The sequence below is a fragment of the Berghia stephanieae genome, chromosome 7 (assembly GCF_034508935.2).
Source record: "Berghia stephanieae isolate SIO BIC M18660-M18661 chromosome 7, UCSD_Bste_1.3, whole genome shotgun sequence".
In the NCBI taxonomy this organism is placed as follows: Eukaryota; Metazoa; Mollusca; class Gastropoda; order Nudibranchia; family Aeolidiidae; genus Berghia; species Berghia stephanieae.
In genome coordinates this window covers 7,934,137-7,952,506 of record NC_088366.1, presented here as the reverse complement: position 1 = coordinate 7,952,506, position 18,370 = coordinate 7,934,137, and positions in this window count along the sequence as shown.

The following is an 18,370-nucleotide window of genomic DNA, read 5'->3' as shown; positions in this document are numbered from 1 at the left end:
CAGGTGTAAAATGAGTACCTGGTAGTTATCAGCGTTGTCTGTGTCCGAAAAAAAATATAATATCGCCTGAAAGGCGTCATGTCCCGTCCTACATGTTAAGTGTTGCTGTTGGTCAGCGACCCCTTGTAAAGCGCTTTTAGGACGTTTAGTGGATATTGCGCTTTATAAAAGCTCACGTTTTTTTATTTGTTTTTTTTTTCTTTTTACTAGTGTTGACAGGACATGATACTAGTGTCACAAGCGCCGTAAAACCCCTAAAAACAAACAAATCAAATTGGTATACGAATTACTTGCAAACTTTGCGACGGTCTGGGGTCCTGTTCAAAGGGTAACAGAAAATTGCTATTGTACGATTAACTGGTGATAGAAATCAGAGTAAACTCAAGATCCTTAGGGCTATTTTGATGGCTGCATGTCTCGGAATACATATTCAGTGTTGCTGTTTCTTGGGACCTCTTGTAAAGCGCTTTGAGTACAGTTAGTGGATATTGACTTACTTGACGTATTGTCGATCGCCTCTAATCCTCGGACTGGGACGCTTTGGCAGCTTCTCTGATTTTTTGAGTGAGTTCTTTCCACTGATGACGTCTGCTGCGATGAATCTCCGGTGTTCTAAATCCTTTTCGCATCTCAGTTCTTGTGGGGTCATCGAGGCGCTTGAGGTCTTTATTTATCGTAGTGTATATGCTTGTTGTGGGTCTGTCTTTGTGTTTTTTGTGTCCGCTTGGTGTAAAGAATAACGACATTGCCTTATTATCTGGAATATTTCTGTCTCTCCTGAAAATATGTCCAAATAGTCGCCATCTTGTTCCCAAAATTCGAAACGATAGCGCGTTTCTTCGCATTTTATGTACAGCGATTTGTTACTTATTTTGGTTTGGAAGTGGGTATTTAGAATTCTCCTGAGTTGTTTCCGATGGAGGACATCCAGTTTATCTTCTTTGCTTTTTGTACGTGCCCATGTACCACAGTTGTAAATAAGTACTGAATGAATAAAGCTCTTGTATAGCTCTATGTTTGTGCCTTACGTGTTCCAGCGTATTGAGATCGACTGCCGACAGATATTTTCGTAGATATTGCACGTTATAAAAATTTACAGTAAAATCATTCGTGAATATACGACCTCTAAATTACGTTCGCGATTGTGCTCGCTCTGCATGTTTGTTTTAGGCCCCTGTCCTCAAAGCTGTGACTCTACATATTTAAAGCCAGGGCTGCCAGATGGCCACGTGCGTATCCAAAATTGGCTATACAGAGAATCGCGTTTTTATTATGGTTTGTTTTTCAAAAAAAATAAAATAATAATACTATTAATAAAAACACAAGTTTTTTCCCCTAAATTTCGTCGATTTTTTAATTTGTCAAAACCGATACGTTTTTCAAGGGTGTCAAAGTGTTAGTAATGTTTGGCTACGTGAACTTCTATTCGGCCACTTTTGAAGTCGAAATTGGCCACGAAAAACTCTGGCCATCTGACAGCCCTGTTTAAAACAGTCCATGCAAATATGGCGCATTATTTGAACAATGACACACATTGATTTCAACGGTGGGCGTCGCTGATCAAGCATTAAAAGATAAAAATAAAAACAACAAAAAATAAGCAAAACAAAACAAAGCAAAAACATCAATTAACCATTTCGTGTGTGTTTGTCTTCACGTTGGAAACCAGACACTCTGGATCTCGTGAGTAAACTCAACTTTACATGAACGAAATGCCTTTTTCAAAAAGTGGCCGGAAAACGTTACCTTCATAAGCCAGTTAACTCTCGTAAACTGGAAAAGCACGTATTTTAAAATTTGGCCAGAAAACTCGTCCTTCATTCAAATATCAATCGATTTAAAAGACCCTCATTTCCCCTCCCCCCCCCCCCCCCCCCATATAATAAAAAACCAACCCAAAAATCACAAAAAAAAAAAAAATAAATAAATAAAAAAATAAAACAACAAAAACAAACAAAACCTCTCAAACCAAGGAATTCCTTGAAGACGTTGCAAAGTCCCAGGTTTGGGAGTTTTTGCCAAGATGAGGGTCATTTAATTCGATCGATATTTTAAGCTCAAACTTTTTGTGGCCAAAGTTGTAAATACATAATTTTCCAGCGTACGGCAGTAAACTGGTTCATCGATCCATTCAATTCACACTCATCTTGTCCAAATTCCCAACCCAGAGAATTTTTAGTCGTCTAAAGTTAAAGATTTTTTTTTTGGACAAGTTGAGGGTCATCGTGGTTCCCGATAACTCAGTTGATAGAGCACTCGCTTCACACGCAAAGGGATCGAGATCGATCCCGGGTGAAGTCGGGATTTTTTGTGATCCCCCTTTTCCACCAAGCAGTGATTTTATTTGTTTGTTTGTTGGGGTTTTTTTTGTTGTAGTTTTTTTTTTTTTTGGGGGGGGGGGGGGGGGGGGTTTGTTTGTTTGTTTGTTTGTTTGTTTGTTTGTTTGTTTTTGTTTTTTTTTTGTTGCTTTTTTTTTGGTTCAATTTGTTTGAGTTTCAATGAAACTTTCAAGGGTCTGAATGTAGAATTAACATTCAACCATGGACATCATTGTAATCTGATCAGTCGACAGTCAATATCACGTGTTCTGAATCATTATGGCAAAATTAAGTTCAAATATGAAACGGAACGAAATATTATCTATACCGGATGTTTTGCTAATTTCCTCTTTGGAATTCTTTTGCGTTGAAAATATGAAGGCTGGTATCTTATCTGTCATCGTGTATTTGAGAGCTTCGTGTTATCAGCAGAAAATATCCGAATTAGTCACCGTCCTTATAAAGCCCACTTCTAGACAAGAGCCTAGCGAGTCAGAGACTAGAAAACGTTCATAAATTCCGATTTTTTTGTCACTTGCTCCGCGTGTCAATTACTAGACTAAGTAAATAACAAAATCTAGTCCCCATAGATAGAATTAGGCACTGGGCCCGTTTTCATCCGGTATAGATAATATTTCGTTCTTTTTCATATTTTAACTTACTTTTGTCATGATAAATCAAATTCCGTGATATTGACGTTGACTGTTAGACGACAACGATGTTCATGGTCGACTGCCAATTCTATATTTAGGCCCATGATAGTTTCATTGAAACCCAAACAAATTGAACCAAAAAAGCAAAAACAAAACAAACAAACAAACAAACAAAACACCCCCCCCCCAAAAAAAAGAAAAAACAACAACAAAAACAAACAAAAACACACAAAAAAAAACAAAACAAACAAACAAACAAAAGAGAAAGTGTGTTCTGATGAATCACAGTATTTCAGTCATTTACAATGCTAGCAGAATAACTTTTGTCCCCACTATACTTTCTAATCTTTTTTTTTTTTTTTGGGTTGTTCTTTGACGCAAACCCTTTATTTCGAGTCTCCGTCTTCGTCCGAAAGTGCCGCGAATTTAGTCCCGGACTTGCTTAGTCAGCTCACATGAAATCCGATTTTTTTTTCAAATCCTTGGCTAAAGTCAGAGATAGTCAGAGACTAAGCGCTAGTCCGCGTTCACGAAAACGGCCACTGGAATTAATGAGAACCAATACCCATGCGGCACTACCAAGAAGGCACGTAATATTATCTTGTCGTCAGTGATGTTTGATTTAAAAAAAACAAAAGTCTAGAACACGACTGGGAATTATTCTCCCATATGCATGGGACAGCGTGGATAAGCGGTACGGTCTTTTGCTTACACCCGAAAAGTACCGAGTTCGACTACTACCCGCCGCGCTGTGTGGCCTTGAGCAAGTCACCTCGCCTTAGCTCACTTTGCGGCGCTGAACTGCGACTGACGCTAGGGTTATTCCAATCTTCCCTTGGAATAGATCCTTAAGGAAAATTTTCTTTTAGGGATTAATAAAGGGAATCTATTTATTTTATGAATATCACTCTGATTTAAAATAAAAACACAACGATTTCTACAAATTTTGATCAGAAATCTCGTCCTTTAAATTTGGATCGGTTAAAATGGCCTTCATCTTGGCGATAACGCTTAAACCCGGGACTTCACGAAGGTTTTAGAGATTTTGCCTGGACGTGGGCCATTTTCATCAATCCAAATTTGGAGGACTATAGTCAGATTTTATATTAATGGCGCGTGTTTTTCTCAGTTGTCCCTCTATCAAAAGTTGTAATAATTTGTGTCAACCTCTGAATTAATTTGTCTTATCTGAATTTAGATTTGGACCTCTTCTTTAAGACCTATATAAAATTACTCCAAAACCGCCGCCATAAAATTAGAGATTTTACACTAAAAGCATGTAAACAAGTAACGCACAACTATGTATGATATGAATTCATCGCATTCCAAAACATGTCGTGCTGACACGGTATTACCGGCTACTGATTATGAGTTTACGTCATACTTGTATCCGAATAAAAACAATTCGCTTTAACTGTTATAAACTTACAACTTATATTGTGTACATGTATTTTGTATTAAATTTTGAATTTATTATTCATGGCATATTACCTACATCATGTCGCAATTATAGAGGAATGATATGAAATCTTTAGCTTTAAATCATTTGATATACTCAATACTTATAATATTCTCAATATTGTCAAATTAACAATGAATACTGTTTATGTAACTTTGAAAAATTGTATTAATGGGTGAACGGTACACGGAGCATTTAAAGGTTTTCAAAACCTATAAATGTGCACTTAAACGATATACCTTATCGGTTCTACTCTCGTAAAGCTGCGAAAATAATTCTGAAATTAAGGAGTAGGCACTCGTGTTAAAGGCTCCATACACGCACGGTTTTGATAGGCGTCCGAACCACGATCAGGCAAACCGGGGTGAAAACGCAATGTGTGTGGCCAAATACCTGGCCGATAAACCTAGGTACGGTCGATCGCCCGCACAGCCCGCTTTGCTTTATATTTTTCGAGGCGATCGGCGATCGGGGGCGTGGCAGTATAAAAATTTGGACAAATTTTTTCGGATTTTCGCTGTTTTGACGTCAGATTCGTGATCAGCGTCGAATTTACAATAGGTTTGATACCAAGAACTATGTTTTTACTCCAAAAATTGATGAAATTAGAAATAAATTTTAATTAATATTGAGGCTATGTGGCCGACAGAAAAGTGCCCCTCCCTGTTTTGTGATGGATCAAGTGGTATGACTCTCGCTTTCGGATCGGAAGGTTCAGGTTTCGAGACCCGCTCTTAGTGGCGCAGAGTTGATTCCTTGGAAAAGGCTCTTTACTCACATTCTCTCACCGTACTCAGGTGTAAAATGAGAACATGGCCGTTCGTTGTCTTTGTTGGGAAAAAATGTCACATCGCCTGACAGGCGTCATGTCTCGTCTTTCAAGTCTAATATTGCTGTTGCCTTGGGACCCCTTGTAAAGCGCTTTGAGCACGTGGATATTGCGCCAAATAAATGCTGTGTTATTATTTTTTTTTAATAATATTTTTATAAATGTTGCGCCAGGAAGAGGTAGATGGCAAAAGTTTCGTTCTTGTTCATCGTAAAACTTATAAAGGATTTCATACAAAATAAAAAATAGTTTTCATAATTTTCAATGTAATGATATAATAATATGCCAGTTCTTTTTATTTTTTTTTCCTCCTCACCCGTTGACGCGACACGACGGTCGACCTTGACACAGACATTTGGGATTGGCAGATGCCAAAAAGCCTTGGAATGGGGTGGGCATTGTAACCTTGAATTATAATCTACAAACAACGCCCCCCCCCCCCCAAAAAAAAAAAAAAAAGAAAAAGAAAAGAGCTGTGTGCGTGTGTGGTGGTGGTGGTGGGGGGGGGGGGGGGGTGGGTGCGAATGAGAGTAGTCCCGAGGAGTACCCGTTTAACCTGCCACGGGAACACTGTCGATTTGTTTTATAAATAATAATAATAATAATAATAATAATAATAATAATAATAATAATAATAATAATAATAGTAATAATAATAATAATAATAATAATAATAATAATAATAATAATAATAATAATAATAATAATAATAATAATATAATAATAATAATAATAATAAATAATAATAATAATAATAATAAATAATAATAATAATAATAATAATAATAATAAATAATAATAATGACGATAAATAAAAAATCTTTATTGTCCACAAAATGGAAAAATTTCCGTGGTCTACGTTGCTTTTAAACTTAAATCGGATTGCAAATGTATTGATGTTATGCGTATTGGAAAAATACTCACGACATCTCCATCGGGGTATAACATATTAACACACAAAACTGCAAACGCGAACGTTCATTGTCTGATTGATATAACTTAGTGATAAGTTAATTATAAAATGCTGTCTAAAAGCAATAACAACGGGTTGACTAACGTCAAATTCATTCCTTCTATTGATGCTCTGTGTTAAATTAAAATACTCACAAAGTCCGCCAGCCATAAATATCACTCCAGCCCAAAGATCTACATGGAACCTTGAACGTTATAGTCTGATATATTTTAATGAGAACTAATCATAAAAATGGGTGTCAAAAAACAATAACAATGAGATGAGTGACGTCAATTTGGTTCCTTCTATAAATATCCAAGAACTTTACTCACTCCATCCGCTCTCTCCTCCTTCAATACATATGAACCTATTCTCTCATCACTTTTTTGTGCGGCTATGCATGTGATCTTGTGAAATGACACTCGCCTTTGGATCGGACGGTACTGGATTCGAGTCCCGCTCTGAGTGGCGCATAATTGAGTCCTTGGAAAAGGCTCTTTACTCGCATTCTCTCACCTTGTTCACTGTTAAAATGAGTACCTCGCTGTTTACAGCGTCGTCTCTGTCGGGAAACAATTGCAATATCGCTTAACAGTCATGTCTCGTCTAACATGTTTTTATGTTGGCCAAAGACCCTTATAAAGTGATTTGTGCACCTTTATTGAATATAGCGGTATATATAGCGCAAGTAAATTTTTCTCTCTTTCTCTTTCTCTCTCTCCCTCTCTCTCTTCTCTCTCTCTCTCTCTCTCTCTCTCTCTCTCTCTCTTCTCTCTCTCTCTCTCTCTCTCTCGACATGTTAGATTATTATAGCTATTGCTACATATGATGCGAATATCTTGGACGGTTATTGATGCTATGAGTTTAGGTAAAATGCTCGCAACATCCACCAGTCGGAAATAACGTACCGTCATACAAAACTACGAGTAACCTTGAACGTTAAAAGTCTGATTGATATAATTTAGTGAGAACTAATTACCAAAATCACTGCCTTAATACAATAACAAAGAGTGGAATGAGGTCAATTTCGTTCCTTCAACAGTCTAATTGATATAATTTAGTGAGAAGTAATCACTATTGTGGCAAGACGAAAGATAGAATAACAGACAGTAACTGGGATCGGTTCTGTCGGCCACATAGCCTCACTATTAATTAAAATTTATTTCTAATTTCACCAATTTTTGGAGTAAACACACAGTTCTTAGTATCAAACCTATTGTAAATTTGACGCTGATCACGAATCCGACGTGAAAACAGCGAAAATCCGAAAAAAATTGTCCACTTTTTTATACTGCCACGCCCCCGATCGCCGATCGCCTAAAAAAAATATCTCCCCGTATGTGGGCAAAAATCATCTGCGATAAACGCAGGGATGGGGTCAAAGCGATAGGTCATCCGTCCCGTTACCAGCGGATGTCGGCGTCTATGGGGGGCTTAAGATAAATATCTGAACAGTTGTGTATGAAAGGTGACAGACAAAGCCAGAAAGATGAATACAAGAAAAAAAAAACACCCCAAAAAATCAGTCGACCACGACTGGGGATCGAACCTCAGACCTTCTGATTACCGGTAATACACACTTGTTCAGATCTTGAACAAGAATTCTACTTGTATCTATCGACAATCAATTAAAGGGGACTGCAATGGAATTGGAATTTCACAATCAATCCTGAGAAAATAATTATCGAAACACGACAGAGAGATCACCAGTGTGGAACGACGTGGTAGGAAAAGGATTCGAGACAACTTTGATATGGATATCATCCAGAGATGTGCGGCTATGTGGTCTAGTGGTATGACACTCGCTTTCGGATCGAAAGGTCCTGGGTTCGAGTCTCGCGCTCGGCGCATAGTTGAGTCCTTGGAAAAGGCTCTTTACTCACATTCTCTCACCATACTCAGGTGTAAAATTAGTACCTGGCCGGTAACAGCGTTGTCTTTGTCCGAAAAATTGTAATATCGCCTAACAAGCGTTATGTCTCGTCCTACATGGTAGATGTTGCTGTTGACCAGGGACCCCTTGTAAAGCGCTTTGAGCACGTTTAGTGGATATTGCGCTATATAAAAGCTCAATTTAATTTTTTAAAAAATGTTTTAGATGTATGAATCTGGGTGAACATAAACAGATATCGGACAAAGGAATGGACGTCGGTTAATTTAGGTAGAAAATGGCCCATGGGCTCTGGACAGAGGATCATTGTTATTCTTGCAGGTGGTGAAGATACTGGATATTTAGAAGGATGACATGTCATTTTTTTTCTTCTGGGCACTATCTGAAAGGTAGAGACTATCATTCTGGGGTAAATGCAGAGGTCTTTGAAGACTGGCTAAAGAACAGTTTGCTGCCTTCTCTGAAGCACCCATCCGTATTGTATTGGACAAAACTACAATTCGGTGGCCCATGATCATTCAAGGCTCCAACTTCAACTATAAAGGCTGACTTGATTTCATGGTTTCAATCAGGCAGCACTACATATTCTGACCATTTATCAAAGGACTAACTATACTCCGTAGTGAAAAGAAATGAACCAGAAACAGTTTTCAAAGTAGTCTGTCTAATCTGGGAGTTTTGACACGAGATTGCGCGACTTCCCCCATATCACCGTGAGCGCAATCCAATCGAGCTCATTTGGGCCTAAGTAGAGGGAAAGATTAAGAAGAGAAACACAAAATTTACTCTCAGCGACGAGACAATCAATGATATAACAGGGAAGACTGGGAAAAGGCATGCTCCAACCTTCGCAAACTGGAGGAACATTTGATTTCATTGGATAGAGTGATGCCACGAAATCTTTCCATAGTCGTCCATTTCTCCCTTTCGTCATCCTCGTCATCAGAATATGATCATTGATGTGTCCAGTATTTCTTTTTGTTGTTGTTATTTGTTGTTGTTGCTGTTGTTGTTGTTGTTGTTTTTGTTGTTGTTGTTGTTGATAAAGTTGTAGTTATTGTTATTGTTGGACACGTGTACGTATTCTTGGAAATACGGTATCATAAATTGTTGAATTTTTACATTGACTAGTCTATATTACACTAAAGTCATCCTCTTTGGCATATACAAAAGCGATTTCTCAAAATTTTGCAATGAAAATAATGTTGGAAACGCGTAATGTTCAATGTTGTTTGTAATCATTAGTTATGTGTATTGACAGTTATAAAATGTAGATGTATGGTAGTTAAGAATTGCCATTCCTTCCTTCATATTCAGATATTGTATTTATATTATAGCCTAAATTTCAATTAACCGAACATTCCATTTTATAAAATTCCTTCAAAATGGATGAGCGAAAAATTCATAATTTTTATACTGTACATCATCTATGAATTCCGATCCTTATCAGTTATCAATTTTTATATAGATAGCTGTAAAAAGCGAAATCCTGTCCTATTGATTTAAAATTCATTTTTTTAAAAAGTACTTTTTAATTCAGACAATTGATTCAGAGGTTCATAAAAACAACGTTTGCAGCTGTGCATTGAGGGACAGCTGAGAAAAAGAAGAAAAACACGCGCCACATATAAAAATCTGGCCAACGTTTTCAATGCATGTTTTGTTTGGTAGCGCCGGGCGGAAGTCTCGACGATACTTCAAAGCATCAATGCCTCGCTTCTCGAGAGAGGATACAGCGATGACCTTTTCGTGATCCGGATTCCCGACCTTGTTGTTTGGGTTTTTAAATCTTACAGTCCGGTAGAATAGATAGTATGCGCTTGGCTGAGAGCTCACAAAATTGCCGTCCGGAAGTATAATGGACCAACACACAAAGCTATGTGTAACCTTGAAGTTTATAGTCTAGTTAATACAGTTTAGTGAGAATCAATCACAAACGCGGATGGCAAAATACAATAACAAAGGCTTGAGTGACGTTATCTTTGTTCTATCTATAGTCTGGTTAGTACAGTTTAGTGAGAATTACTCATGGATGGAAAAAAAAATGTAATAATATCAAAGGCCTGAGTGACGTCAATTTCACATTCTATCTTTTGCCATCCGATTCACTTTCAAACATTTGATTTCCAACTTTTGTCATCTTAACTTCAGAAATTATATATATATATATATATATAATATATATATATATTATATATATATATAGAGAGAGAGGAGGGGAGTAGTAGTATTTTATATATATATATATATATATAATATATATATATATATATATATATATATATATATATATATATATATATGTCTATTGCCAATTACAATTCATTAGCACTTCATGTTAGGTGTGGATTTAAAGACAAATCTATATTCTTGTCAATACATGTGTCTTAAAAGCAAACTTTACGTACCAATATTAATATGAGAACATATTGTTATAAATCAAATAACATAACACACACACACACACACACACACACACACACACACATTTGTGTATAAAATTGTGTGGGCTTCGTTTGTCATCATATTAGTGGTGTTGAACAAGGTGTCCTCCTCCCCCCCCCCCCCCCCCCCCCCCCCCCCCCCCTATCCCATTCATGGCACTTTCATACGATGTTATGTTGAATGACATGGATGATATTAAAAATTTATGAATATACGAGTAAATTTGTCCCGGTGTACCACGCCAGAATGACTCTACCAAAAAAGACTCTAGAGTTAAATTGGCGTACGCGAGGCACACTCTAGAGCTAGTCTCGTGTACGCCAATATAACTCTAGAGTCTTTTTTTGAAACCATACTAAAATTTGACTTTTCCTTATTAACGACAAAATATATTTTTTTATATATTAAAAAAAATAGTACAAAACAAGAGCTTCACAAAGTAAGAGATGAATTCACAGTATTTCCAAAAAAAATTGTTTTTTAATCTAGTGCTGACACGGTAGTTTCGGTGTACCACGCGAGAATGACTCTACCAAAAAAATACTCTAGAGTTAAATTGGCGTACGCGAGGCACACTCTCCGCGAGGCTAACTCTTGAGTCTGTCTCACGTACGCCAATTTAACTCTAAAGTGTGCGGCTATGTGGTCTTGTGGTATGACACTCGCTTTCGGATCGGAAGGTCCGGGGTTCGAGCCTCGCTCGGCGCATAGTTGAGTCCTTGGAGAAGGCTCTTTACTCATATTCTCTCACCGTACTCAGGTGTTAAATGAGTACCTGGCCGCTAACAGCGTTGTCTCTGTCCGAAAAAATTGTAACATCGCCTAACAGGCGTCATGTCCCGTCTTAAATGTTAAGTGTTGCTGTTGGCCAGGAATCATTTGTAAAGCGCTTTGAGCACATTAAGTGGATATTTCGCTATATAAAAGCTCTTTTTAAAACAAAAAAAAAGTCTTTTTGGCCATAGAGTCATTCTGGCTTGCTACACCGGCCAGGGCCAGGGGCCTAATGGCTCTGAAGGACGACTCGGGTCTCCAAGAGGTTAACATTCGAGCGAGATGTGTGTAATAGGGAATGAGATTAGCGGAAGAGTAGCGTCCCTTGATTGGACGTCACCCATAGTCTGTGACGTCACCGGCGGAAAAGTTATTGGAGAGAGAACGTCATGTTGGTTGTGCGCATGCGTCTCTCGTCCTCGCTCAACGAGAGACGCATGCGCACAACCAACACGACGTTCTCTCTAATAACTTTTCCGCCGGTGACGTCACAGACTATGGGTAACGTCCAATCAAGGGACGCTACTCTTCCGCTAATCTCATTCCCTATTGTTTCATCGGGGTGTTGACATAGCCCTGAGGGGCACGTCGATAAAAAAAAAAATTGATTTTTAAACTCATAAGCAATAATTAGATGCTGTACTTATAATATAGAACGCTAGTCTATCGCAAAATACTCCCCGCTACATCTAACCGACCCAGCTATCTATCACTGCTGGGTGGACAGGGGGGAGAGGTGGGGGGGGGGGGTCAGAAAAAACAATCTCGACTTCACCAGGGATCGATCTCGGTCCCTTTGATTGAGAAGCGATTGCTCTACATACCAACTGAGCCCTCGGGACGCCTCTATTTTTATTATAGTTATAACTTCATGCCGTGTTGTGCAGCTTGTTTTGCTAAAAAGAAAATCATATCAGTACAGCATCTAATTATTGTTTATGAGATAGAGTTTAAAAATCAATTTTTTCTAATGGACTGTGTTGTTTTAAGGAAAACCCGAAAAATGGCCGGTAAGGAGATATATTTAAATGACTCTCGCGAAACAAATAATAAAAAAAAATAATAAAAGAGAAGAATGGATAAACAGTTGGGCAATGAGCTCCACGGGTAGATGTATGGTTCCCTATATTAGCACTCCTGTAAAGACTGATCGCAGCCATCGTTAACTTATAGCCTGGCGCTGACCAACAAATGACGTCAAAAGACAAGTCTTTGGCCACAAAAGATAACAAATCGTGAGTTGTATTCAATAAGTAAATCAATGGGATCACTTGTTTTTTTGAGCTCTACTAACGGCACCTGCACAAACCTAAAAAAAAAGACGTCAAAAGACAAGTCTTAGTGGGTCTTAGCGTAGCCATCGTTAGTTTACGATGATTACGGTCTTAGTGTCAGGCTATCATAAGTTGACGATGGCTACGGACTGATGAGCCTAAATTAGCATCCATTTAAATAACATTACAAAAGACGCGTCCCCTTCATTCCCTTATGTCAACACCCCAATGAAACAGTAACACACCACTTGCTTGACTGTCAACCTCTTGAAGACCCGAGATGCACATTCCTCCCACCAAATCCAAGCATCAGTAAAACACTGTATAGTCACCTGGAACAACTACAAAAGACGTCTAACTTCTACGTCATGGCACAAGACCGAAGGGCTAGAGCTCATGTGGTCGCTGGTTCGGATAAGTAAGTAAGTAAGTAAATGACCCTCATCTTTGAAAAAAAAAACAACTCTCAAACCTAGGACCTCACGAGGTCATTTCGATCTATCGATATTTAAATGACGGGTTTCCTGCCCCAATTTTTAAATATCATGTACATGTCTTTCCAGAGTAACACGGCAGTTAACTGGTAAATCAAACACAAACCAGCCTTGTCTGTATAGCTGGCAACGATGTAATGAGTTATTGAAAACGTAGAGTAACACGGCAGTTAACTGGTAAATAAAACACAAACCAGCCTTGTCTGTATAGCTGGCAACGATGTAATGAGTTAATGAAAACGTAATGTATTTTCTGTTTTACATAATTATGAAATAGTGAGTTCTGTTTATAACGGATGATGCTGCCAGTACGTTTAGATAATGATGAATTAATTAACTGAGCGAACAACGCACACGCTTCAAATGAATTAATTATATAAGTGAGGTTGTGACGTATATATGGTCGTTTTGCTTGTTTTTTTAAAAATTTATTTTGTTTGTTTGTAGCAAACGACACAATGCACATGTTGCTGCTTAAATCTGGAAGAGATAAATAACACGGAATATAAGCTTCAATACAGAAAAGTGAGTGGAGCAGGCACTAATGTTGGTAACAACAAGATATGAAGTGAATAGAAAAGTGCCAGAAGACAATAGAGAATAAAAATTTTTCGCGGCGGTGGTGGGGTTTGAACCTGCGACCTTATTGGTTCGACAACTCCGCCTGGCAGGTGAGAGCGTGGCTCTACCGTGTGAGCTATCCACGAACACAAAAATATTCGTTTCAAACTCAAAGTCATTACTAGATCCCTCTCTCACCCACTTCTTGAGACCGCCGATTCGTACGTACACCACCATCGCGAATAATTTTGACCAGCAGTTAAGCTTAATAGCCAATATTCTCAACACAAACATATAACATAGAAACGATTGAGACATTGAGTATGCTCCGGTGTATGGGGTGAATTTTTAATTCAGAAAAGTGAGTGGAGCAGGCACTTATGTTGGTAACAACAAGATATGAAGTGAATAGAAAAGTGCCAGAAGACAATAGAGAATAAAAATTTTTTCGCGGCGGTGGTGGGGTTTGAACCTGCGACCTTATTGGTTCGACAACTCCGCCTGGCAGGTGAGAGCGTGGCTCTACCGTGTGAGCTATCCACGAACACAAAAATATTCGTTTCAAACTCAAAGTCATTACTAGATCCCTCTCTCACCCACTTCTTGAGACCGCCGATTCGTACGTACACCACCATCGCGAATAATTTTGACCAGCAGTTAAGCTTAATAGCCAATATTCTCAACACAAACATATAACATAGAAACGATTGAGACATTGAGTATGCTCCGGTGTATGGGGTGAATTTTTAATTCAGAAAAGTGAGTGGAGCAGGCACTTATGTTGGTAACAACAAGATATGAAGTGAATAGAAAAGTGCCAGAAGACAATAGAGAATAAAAATTTTTTCGCGGCGGTGGTGGGGTTTGAACCTGCGACCTTATTGGTTCGACAACTCCGCCTGGCAGGTGAGAGCGTGGCTCTACCGTGTGAGCTATCCACGAACACAAAAATATTCGTTTCAAACTCAAAGTCATTACTAGATCCCTCTCTCACCCACTTCTTGAGACCGCCGATTCGTACGTACACCACCATCGCGAATAATTTTGACCAGCAGTTAAGCTTAATAGCCAATATTCTCAACACAAACATATAACATAGAAACGATTGAGACATTGAGTATGCTCCGGTGTATGGGGTGAATTTTTAATTCAGAAAAGTGAGTGGAGCAGGCACTTATGTTGGTAACAACAAGATATGAAGTGAATAGAAAAGTGCCAGAAGACAATAGAGAATAAAAATTTTTTCGCGGCGGTGGTGGGGTTTGAACCTGCGACCTTATTGGTTCGACAACTCCGCCTGGTAGGTGAGAGCGTGGCTCTACCGTGTGAGCTATCCACGAACACAAAAATATTCGTTTCAAACTCAAAGTCATTACTAGATCCCTCTCTCACCCACTTCTTGAGACCGCCGATTCGTACGTACACCACCATCGCGAATAATTTTGACCAGCAGTTAAGCTTAATAGCCAATATTCTCAACACAAACATATAACATAGAAACGATTGAGACATTGAGTATGCTCCGGTGTATGGGGTGAATTTTTAATTCAGAAAAGTGAGTGGAGCAGGCACTTATGTTGGTAACAACAAGATATGAAGTGAATAGAAAAGTGCCAGAAGACAATAGAGAATAAAAATTTTTTCGCGGCGGTGGTGGGGTTTGAACCTGCGACCTTATTGGTTCGACAACTCCGCCTGGCAGGTGAGAGCGTGGCTCTACCGTGTGAGCTATCCACGAACACAAAAATATTCGTTTCAAACTCAAAGTCATTACTAGATCCCTCTCTCACCCACTTCTTGAGACCGCCGATTCGTACGTACACCACCATCGCGAAGTAATTTTGACCAGCAGTTAAGCTTAATAGCCAATATTCTCAACACAAACACACGGTAGAGCCACGCTCTCACCTGCCAGGCGGAGTTGTCGTACCAATAAGGTCGCAGGTTCAAACCCCACCACCGCCGCGAAAAAATTTTTATTCTCTATTGTCTTCTGGCACTTTTCTATTCACTTCATATCTTGTTGTTACCAACATAAGTGCCTGCTCCACTCACTTTTCTGAATTAAAAATTCACCCCATACACCGGAGCATACTCAATGTCTCAATCGTTTCTATGTTATATGTTTGTGTTGAGAATATTGGCTATTAAGCTTAACTGCTGGTCAAAATTATTCGCGATGGTGGTGTACGTACGAATCGGCGGTCTCAAGAAGTGGGTGAGAGAGGGATCTAGTAATGACTTTGAGTTTGAAACGAATATTTTTGTGTTCGTGGATAGCTCACACGGTAGAGCCACGCTCTCACCTGCCAGGCGGAGTTGTCGAACCAATAAGGTCGCAGGTTCAAACCCCACCACCGCCGCGAAAAAATTTTTATTCTCTATTGTCTTCTGGCACTTTTCTATTCACTTCATATCTTGTTGTTACCAACATAAGTGCCTGCTCCACTCACTTTTCTGAATTAAAAATTCACCCCATACACCGGAGCATACTCAATGTCTCAATCGTTTCTATGTTATATGTTTGTGTTGAGAATATTGGCTATTAAGCTTAACTGCTGGTCAAAATTATTCGCGATGGTGGTGTACGTACGAATCGGCGGTCTCAAGAAGTGGGTGAGAGAGGGATCTAGTAATGACTTTGAGTTTGAAACGAATATTTTTGTGTTCGTGGATAGCTCACACGGTAGAGCCACGCTCTCACCTGCCAGGCGGAGTTGTCGAACCAATAAGGTCGCAGGTTCAAACCCCACCACCGCCGCGAAAAAATTTTTATTCTCTATTGTCTTCTGGCACTTTTCTATTCACTTCATATCTTGTTGTTACCAACATTAGTGCCTGCTCCACTCACTTTTCTGAATTAAAAATTCACCCCATACACCGGAGCATACTCAATGTCTCAATCGTTTCTATGTTATATGTTTGTGTTGAGAATATTGGCTATTAAGCTTAACTGCTGGTCAAAATTATTCGCGATGGTGGTGTACGTACGAATCGGCGGTCTCAAGAAGTGGGTGAGAGAGGGATCTAGTAATGACTTTGAGTTTGAAACGAATATTTTTGTGTTCGTGGATAGCTCACACGGTAGAGCCACGCTCTCACCTGCCAGGCGGAGTTGTCGAACCAATAAGGTCGCAGGTTCAAACCCCACCACCGCCGCGAAAAAATTTTTATCCTCTATTGTCTTCTGGCACTTTTCTATTCACTTCATATCTTGTTGAATATAAGCTTCAATAGGGAAGATAAGTTGTGACGTCACACCTTCTGCTGTTCCGGTTCCCACATTATACTTGGAAGTATGTATGTAATCAGTCCTTCGGAGGACTTACGATGAAAAGGTTACATGTTGAATCGTAAGGTTGTAGGATATAACTATGTAAGAAGAAACAGCTTGCCTGGGTGGGGTTCCTACCTCCCATAGTGGGCAGGGAGGTACTTGTGTCTTCTATTCCCTCTTATCTGTTTTCCAATTGCCTTCTGTCTTTGTCTTGGAGTGAGATTGCTTGGTTTTGTCCTGACCTTGGTCGGAGTCCTTGGCTGAGAGGGAAACAGTCGAATGTATAGTTATTGCTTTGGGAGATGATATTTTTTTCCTTGTAAATCATCTCTCTGTTATGTACTGTATTATGGGGCGGTTTGGGTCTAATTATTAGGAAAATCATTCAAAAATTTGATTTTGAGATTTTGGTGGAAAATTGTATTTTATTAGCTTAGAAATAATATAATTGAAGTCCAAATTCTTAAAGTGGACTATAAAGGCACGAAATACACAGTTGAAAATGGTACAGGTAGTAAGAAATGTGTGAAAAACGGGAAGCCATTTTGCTAGTTTCTCAATATGTCATTTTTCTAAGGGTATGGGAAACTGTGTCAAACGTTTCTCAGAATCTATTCAATGAAATTGTCTGAAAATTTCCACAGTTATCACAGAGATAATGTATTATGTCACCATAGAGAGATTTTTTTGATAAGATTTGTGAATTTTAACTTATAATCCTAAATCTGAATTTTTTACATCAATTTTGTCATAACATTTTGATTCTCAACTTTGTAATGATCTTTAAAAATTCCATAAGCTAAAGCCGTAAAATCTCTCTATGGTGACACACTATGGTACAATGTTGACAAGAGGGAAGAATATGGAGGTCATTTCTTCATTAGTTTTTGTGGAACGTTTGCCACAAGATTGTTATATTTTTTTATGTCAGACCCCCAAATTAGATCGCAAAATGGGTATCAACACAGATCATTAAAATTTTTCACCATAAATGTTGTTTTTTAACCTATTTTGACGATACAGAATGATTAAAACCGCCCAATATAGGTAATTAAATTTTTTTTAGAAAAGACCCAAACCGCCCCTTAAGTTTTATTTACATGTTATATTTGATTTGTTAACATTTGAGTGTATTCCTCTTAGTGGGGACCTGTGCTTGTGTCTGGATGATACTTTTAGGTGATCTCAAACTAAGTACTTTGATGGTGTGCTCTTGGAATCTACATCTGTTTCCTATTTGAACAAATTCCCCTTTGTCTTACCTTTTCTTGGGTGCTTTAATTGAATTCTATAAATTTTTACTATCCCACTTCTTTCTTTTTACTGGCGCTGATATGACCTTAATGTGTTGCAAGCGCCGTAAAATCCTCAAAAACAAAACAAACAAACAAACAGCTTGCATAGGCAGATCCTAAGAAGTACGAGATGTACAAGAGCGAGGAT